We start from the raw sequence: 8,213 nt of genomic DNA, 5'->3' as shown, positions 1-8,213 counted from the left end.
GTCACCAGTGCCCTGCTGGCACTGTAACATATTTATTTTTTAGCATTCGGTGACCTTTGATACCAGTAACTGCTGAGGCTGCCAAGCTACCCATGGGCTCTCCCATGCCAGTCTTTATCTCCTTTGTATGCTGGACAGTCTGGAATTGAGCTCTGCCTGTTTGTGAAGAGGTGGGCAGGGGAGGGAGCCAACCCTCTGGGGACTCTGCCCTGTCAGTGTGTACCTGAATGTTCTGTGTGTGCCTGTGTGTGTGACACTGATTCTGAGGCCCCTGATACTCAGCTAGTACACACCTGTGTCTGTGTGCACATACTCAAGGGCCCTGTAGTTTCTTTCTCTCATACAATATAAAGAGCGGTACTTGCACGGCCATTGGCTATGAAGGGCAGCCTGCAGCTGGGCTACAACATATCCAGTATTCTGGTGCCCACTTTGGATGGAAAAAGAGCCTTTTCGTAGTTCTTGTGATTATATTCTCTACCACATTAATTAAAAACACTGCTGTGACCTGTCCAAAACCAGAGTGCTCCCTGGGTTTGTACTTTACTCTGGGCAGTGCCAGTTTTTGGGGAGTTTGTGCAGCCTGGTTGCTCTAGCACAGTTCCATTTTTTCAGCTAAGTTCCCAGGTGCAGAGGCACATGTCACCCTGATCCAGCCGTCCCAGCAACAACAGGACATGGCTCACGTTCACCTAGAACGTGTTCTCACTGACTGAGAAAATGCCAAGCTAGGGACGGAGGAAAAGGTGGTTTTAGTTAGACCTCCACCAACTAAATCAAGCTAAAATTACATAGGCCCTTTGCTTAAGTGCCACTGCCTGAGAAGCAATCTCATTACATGTGACACATAAGCTTAAAAGCATTCAGCTAAAACCAATCCTTCTGCTGTCCTTGGTCACCAACTGGCAACAAAGCTCCACATTGACACCAATCTGGCAACCTGTAGGGTTTGCCCTCTATTACGTTTTGCTTCTATAAGCACAGCTATTATTGGAACTGCTTACTTGACCATATTGCATGCTTTACCTCCGTCTGACAATAATTCATTCTTCCAGCTTGCAACATTAATTACTTACGCATACTATACACACTGCCTCTCTAAGTACATGCACAAGAAGAAAGCAAAAAGATTTCATGTACAGATGAATTTGGTGGTGTTTTTCCAATTATTTTTACCTAATGTGAGGAAAAGAAGAGATTTCTAGGTTATCTATAACTTGAAAGTCATCACCAGAAATACTCAGAAACGCAGCATATCAACAAATACTGGTTGGCTCTGTGGGTAATTACAGAAAACGCAAAATATACCTCTGTGTTTCTATGCTGCCCAATAAACAATAGAAGCAAAACCTCACTTAAATATGTATTTATGGATGGACATGTGTACACACACATATATGTACTTATATGTAAACAAACAAACAAAAAATGGGACCAAGAAAAAGCTGGTCAAAAATATACGCATGTTCTTGATGATTAACACTTTCCTATCTGTAACACCAGAAACATAAGACTGGAAGACATCTTGGCAGCTCAGAAATTCCCAGCCACTACCAGCAAGGCACTATACATCCCTTACACCCATGGGTCAGTATCTGTCTGTAGAGCGTAGTTTTCAGCTCTCTCCTCTTGTTGGAAAGTTCAAGTCTCTTATGATTACATGGAGTATCCTGACAGACTGATACCTGTCCTAACACCTGTGACAAGATCCTACAACAGACATGATGGTCCAGCAGTGTCCTGTGCAATGCCAGCAGTGCCTTCCCATTGCTGCTGGAAGAATCTTGTCTAGGATCACATTTGTCATTTCTCTCACTGCCTCATGCACTGATGGTTCACAGTCATCCACTGGCAAACTAATACAGAGATCTGTTTTCTTTTTTTTGATAGTGTAGTCAGTTTTCTTCCTTAAAGAGAATCTACTTTTCTTCATAAAGCTCTGTATAGCTAATAGAGAGACTGATATATCCACACAACAGTTCCTCTTATCCTAAATCAAGAATCCAAAAGAGGCAGGATAGAGCTCCACTCTCAGGGAATCTTCCCCTTTTTGGTGCCTGCAGAAGCCCTGGATTAGACTAGCTTGAAGAAGATCCTTAGTTTTCAAGTGTTAATGGTGAAGTGCATCCCAAATGTATTTTTGTTTTTGTATGGAATTGCATCCCTTTTCCATCCCTTTTCACCGCCTTCCAGCCACAATACTCTGATGCTGTTAATAATGGTGCCTCTTGACTCGTTTATCAGAACATTTCTTTACCATTCTCCATCTTAAATGACAATAGATCATTAGAGTGAATATTAAACAAGTTCAGTCTTGAATTACTAGAAATCTCTATCCCAATAGCAATCAATTGGCATCTCTCCATCAGACAACTTCTTATGCATTTTACTGCTCTTGTACTAATCCCCATCTTCTCCGTCTTAATGAATAACTTCCCATGTGGCATCATATCAAATGCTTGACTAAAATCCATATAGATTAGATCTACTACATTTCCCCTTGCTTAGACAATTGGTTATCTCTGTAAAGATAAAGTGTCCAGGACAAAATCAGCATTGTGGTTGCATTTTATCCTGTTTATCTTCTCTTGCGCTCTTTTTAAAAAAAAAATATATTAAATATGTTAAATATATTTTTCTTCAAAACTCTTCTGAAAGTCTGAGATGGTCTCAAAACCAATGAACTCAGTGGCTTCTTAGATACCTTTCTAATAATTTTTATAATAAAAGTATTATATCTACTATTTTCGAATCATGCAAGAGCAACCTGCAACTCAGAAATTTATTTCAAATGGTTGCTGCCAATCTGGTACTAGTTCCTCTGGAGTTCTGGAATGAAAATAACTAGTCTCCCTCACTTGAAAATGTTAAGGTATTTTAGGTTTGCTTTCATCTTTATTGTGATAACTTCCATTTTCTTCCCCTCATTCCAACTAATGACGTTGGTTTTGCGCCCTTCTTCAACTCCACTGTTCCTCTTAAAAGCTATGGAAAAGCCTCATTTAGATTTTGGGTACAAAAGTATTTTTAATCTTTTCCTTGTCCACTCTTCAAGTAGCACCAGTTCTTTTCTTGTTCTCTGTTTATACATGGCTGAAGTAATGTTTCATTTTTGTTTTCATCTCCTTTGACAACTATTTGAGACTTATTTTCAGCAAATCTCTCTTTATTCTGAACACACACAGGTAGTGGGTTTGTTCATCGCTTGTTTCCCTTACTCTTATTACTCTCCCACAGTCCAGTGCAGTGATGCTGTTGTACAGACTGTATTAACTAACAGGGTAGACATAGTCTAATACAGATGTTTTGTAGATAGGTACAGAGTGAACATATTTGCAATGAAATTCACAGGCCAACAGAAATCAAAGATCTTGTCATAATGGAAGCAATGTTTTTATCTGATTAGAGTTGCAGAACCCCTTGCCTCAGCCCTGCCTATGCCAGAATGTCTCACAAAGCGCTTCAGCTTCTAGCAACAAAAACAGTGCAAGTTTCTTCTCTTCCCAGGAAATGAGAACTTTCTATCAGAACAAACAGAGGTAGAAGTGGACAAAATAGTACCTTGTACAAGCACTAAACCACTAACCTAATTTTTCAAACTGCTACCTTCTGTTGTGTTTGGTTTTTTTTTTCAAATTGTGTTTTAAGCTCATGATTTTGAGCAGAACCCTCACAAGGCAAAACAGTGCTGAGTTGAGGGAACCTGTGACCAGCCACAGCATAAAACTAGCTCTGAAGTGGGGACCTTTGTGGCAATTTTTGATACTAAGGATTCAGGTTACATTTACAGTTTCTGATTTTCCTTCACTACAAATGTATTTCCAAAAATATTTTCTTTCCCTTTTCAAATGTGGAAAAATTACTTGGTGAATTTGTTTTCTATCAAGTTTTGAATTAGTAAAACAGGAACAGATATGAGAAATTAAGGTATCATTACACAAAGGTCAAAATGTAATGCTCTGTGCCTCATCTACTAACTGCAGTCAAAAGACCAGAAGTAGCAGAGTGGGGGAACCAACTAATCCAGTGAATGATGAAGGAGCTTTACTGAGGACGTACACTCAAGAACAGCACATTTGCAGCTAAGAGAGAAAAGATTTTCCAAACCCATCTTAACATAAAATTGGAATTTCCTCCATGGACACTTCTGAGTTTGTTTGAAAAGACCTTCCAGATACATACATCAGATTGTAGAGGAATATTTCTATGGAGGGGACAGTGAAATAACTTTTTCATTTCATGAGCTATCACCAGGTGTTCTGATACTATTCAAGCAGTTTCCTGGGTCATTGCAATGCCTCGCTTGATGCCTCTTTCAGTTCCAGACTGACATTCTGGCCCTCAGGATTTTTCATGGAGCTGTCAGGACTACCCCACTGCTGAGACAATGAGTGCAAACCTCTGCTAAGAAACTGTTTAAATTTATTTTTAGAGCTAAATCATTATTTATTCTTGAGGAGCAGGCTGGTTACCCCTTGCTTTAACCTTGCTTTCAGACAAAAGCCCAAAACTGGCATTCTCTGCCCTGTATATTTTGCTTAGTTCCTTGAATTGCAGTTTTTCGCTTTTCATGTCAGCTTTTCTGCCCAGCTTTACCCATCGGTTCGCTACTGTAAACAACTGTTTTGCCTGCTAGATGGCACTGGCCATCCACCAGCGCTGGGACTGAAGGCAGGTGGCACTGAAGAGCCGTAAGGGCACATGGTCACCCTTTGGTCGTTATTCTGTTTACTTTCTGCAATGGCATTTTCTTTGCTCAGATTACTTCACTCCTCACCCACAGCACTCGCTTGCCACTATAATAATTCTACCCATGTCCTCTTCCTGTTCTAGGATGAGTATAAACTTGCTGTTAGCACTGCCGGAGATGCTTCTGAACCCATCAGTTTCTTGAAAACTGAAAACGAGCTGAAGCCCTGAAAGTCGTCTGGGTTTCAGTCACTGACTTGAGTCTAAGTATTTTGCAAACAACTTATTTTGTGGGGGGATACAATTAATTTAACTTGTCTGCTTGAAAGCAGCATTACAGAGCTATTTGTGAATAGATACAAAGGATACAAAGATGGTGAAATCTGCTGGTTCTTTGGATTCTGTTCTAAATTCTGTTTGTCATAACTACCTTGGATGTGTTGCATTCAATGTACTCAACAACACACCGAGGAGGAAGTCGAAGCTTTCAGCTGTATCTACAGAGCTCCCAGCACAATTCACTGCTGCCATCCTCTCCGTGCTCTTTTCAGTATAAGTGCTAGAAAACTCACAGTCAAACAAAACTAGAAAATGAAGTTAATGACATGTGTCCAGCTGGAAGTAGAAGAGCCTCTTTCTTCAAAATATTCACAAGCCCAAACCATCCTTCTGAACATGCCCACTGTGCCACAGTATCTGCAAGCAGAGTGCCATTACCCTTCTAATCCAGCCTTTCATCTGTGCATGCTGCTCTCTGCACCCAAGCAATGAGTTTGCTTTTCACACACAAGGGCACATTTCACCAGTGCCAGATGTGCTCACAGTGGGTGTGATTTCTCAGAATTTGAGGGTGTACCCTCTGTTTGGATGGCAAATTCCCTGGCTGTGGTTGCTTGGAGACATTACAGGTATCATGGTATCTGCCTTGCGTGCCTGTAGATGTTTTCCAGGTAGGTGTGGCCATACTTCAACTTGGCTCATCAGATTCTCCACAGATGTCCATGGTTCTAGTGACAGTGCCAGGTCTAACTTTCTCATTAGTTCTTTTCAACCTTATAATTATCACCTATATATGAAGCTGAGTGCAGTGCTGTATCATACCATATCATTTCTAGGTGCCAGACACCTAATTTCTATCTTTTTTTTTTGTCTCCTCTCTACTGCAAGTGTGTCCATCTCTCCATTTCCTGAGGGATGCTGCAAACTGATTGTTGTCAAACCTAGAGAAGATTCAAATACAAGTAAAGCTTTTTAGATTAAACCTTGTGGTCACATTTTAGGATGTTTCTGTCCAACTTCCCAAACTTCTTCCTCCCCTTCACTCTCAAAAGTTAACACCTGCCTAGCAAAGTTGGCAGACAGGCTGAAATGTTTGTGCCTCAAGCCATTCCTGTGAAAAACCTGGCACCTTTGTTCAAATGTCTGATGAAAGCGGGTTTGAACAAAGATGTTGGTTTGTGAACTGGCAGAGCACACAGATTGTGCTGGGGTGGAAAGCTTCAGCGGAAGGAAGGAAGATGAGGGCAGATGGTGGCATTGTTGAGGTCTTGAGATGCCACACAAAGATTCACAAAAGTGGGTTTTTCTAAACCCAAATGTCTAAACTTACTTGAAAAAAAAATTATGATGCATTTTGCCCTTGTTTACATAGTGCAAGGACTTCTGTGTATTTGCTTACCAATGGCTCTGGCACAGCGTGAAACAAATGGCTACCTACACCTCCCTGGCTATTTGCAAGGCCACTTAGCTTTAAAATACAGCTCAGAGCAGCACCAGCAATCTTAAATTAACTTTCCTGGTGGGGGAAGAGTCTTGAATTGATCCTTATCTACTTCACTGGGTCTTGTGCTGACAGTCAGGTTTGCTGTTCTCGCCACTGTTAAAGTGTTCTGCTCTTTATTGGGTGTACTGTGAACAAACCACCAGTCCAGACCCTTCTGATATGGCTGTTGTGATTTGCCTTATCTTTATTTGCTCCTCAAGCCACTTTGGTAAAGCTGAAGAAATCATGTCCTGCAAAAACTTTGAACTCTGGATGAGCAACTAGAAAATATCTTTATTATCAGGGATGGAGAGCTTAGTCTGCAGCTGGGATCCAGCTGAAGGGCATGTGGACTGCAGGGATCTGCACAGGAAGTGGCTGAGAGAGTCACTGGCATTGTGGCTATTAGGGAATTATTAGACATATGTTAAACGTAGGCTTAGCTTCACTAATGAATCGCCTTGCTGAGGCTACAGAGAATTTTGGTTATGGGTGGCTGTGAGGGCAGAGAAGGAAAGGAAATGTCATGTCATACTTGGAGCTAACACAGTGATTCCTATATAGGATAGTGGAAGTATTCCTGTGCACAATTACAATAAAAATGTTTGTGTGCATTGCTCCTGTTATTATGGATTAATTAGCTATGGAAGGGAGAGAGTGCTACAAAGGGATAATTCAGATTTCTGCACAGATGTGCTTTGTGGCAATGGACAGGAAGATTAAGATGTAAAATGTTAAGTTCACTTAACATTCTACAAAGTAATAGGTTGAGTTTGCAGGCTGGGCACAGGCTTAGTGGAAGCATCTGAGTAGCCCTTCTTACTCAGTGTGATTACTGATACGCTTTAAGTTAAGCATGCGTGTAAATCTTGCAGGACCGGGGACGCAAAACACAACTTTCCCCCCCGATATATTTCCAGTAGGTAAATAACTAAAAAAGAAATGCACAAAACAAACTTTAGATTCTATGGGTGCAAAGGCCACGTCTGCATCTGTGCTCTGAATGATGCAAAATGCAGTGACAGTCCTTAACACATAGACATGAGTGACAAAAAAAGCAAGTATGCAAACAGTGCTATACATGATGTTTCCTAAATTTGTGTATAAAACTAATTTCAGATTCCAGTACATGTACAAGCTATAATCTATATAATTTCTCTTAACACACACTTGAGGGCTCATCAGTGATGGGAGAAATAATCTTAATAAATGCCTTTTTTCATTGCTCAAAACCTGGGAGGGAGCAGCAGTATTTGGGATGCCGTGAGGCTCCAAGTGGTCGGGCTCCGGGCTGGGTTTCGGGGTGTGGGTGGCAGGGAAGGGGGGGCGGCTCGGGGGGGGGGGGGGAAGCCCTGGTCCCTCGGTCGCAATTATTCAGATCCCCGTCCCTTTCCCAGCCCCGCCGCAGCAACATTTATTGCAAAAGCAGGAAATTGCTTATTACTAAACTAGCTGGCAAGGGAGCGGAGCCGATGCTGTTCCACACTGGCACAGCACTTGCTTAGCTGCTGCTTTCCCTGCCTCTCCTTGTTCCGCTCTTTCTTCTTCTTCTTCCCTCTCTTTCTTTCCTCTCTCCCTCGTTCTCTCCTCTCCTTTTTTTCATTTTGGCTTCTATTCAAATGTGGGTCAGGGGTGAGCGGCTCCCAACGTCACAAGCTTGCAAGATGGCGCTGGGAGGAAGGCTGTGAGATGAGGAACAGGCTGGTATAAACCGAGAGGACAGGAGAGGGAGAGGAGGAGAGGGGAAGGGGAAGAAAAGCTG

Source organism: Corvus hawaiiensis, chromosome 18, assembly GCF_020740725.1.
Source record: "Corvus hawaiiensis isolate bCorHaw1 chromosome 18, bCorHaw1.pri.cur, whole genome shotgun sequence".
NCBI lineage: Eukaryota > Metazoa > Chordata > Aves > Passeriformes > Corvidae > Corvus > Corvus hawaiiensis.
Note: the sequence above shows the minus strand (reverse complement) of the source record.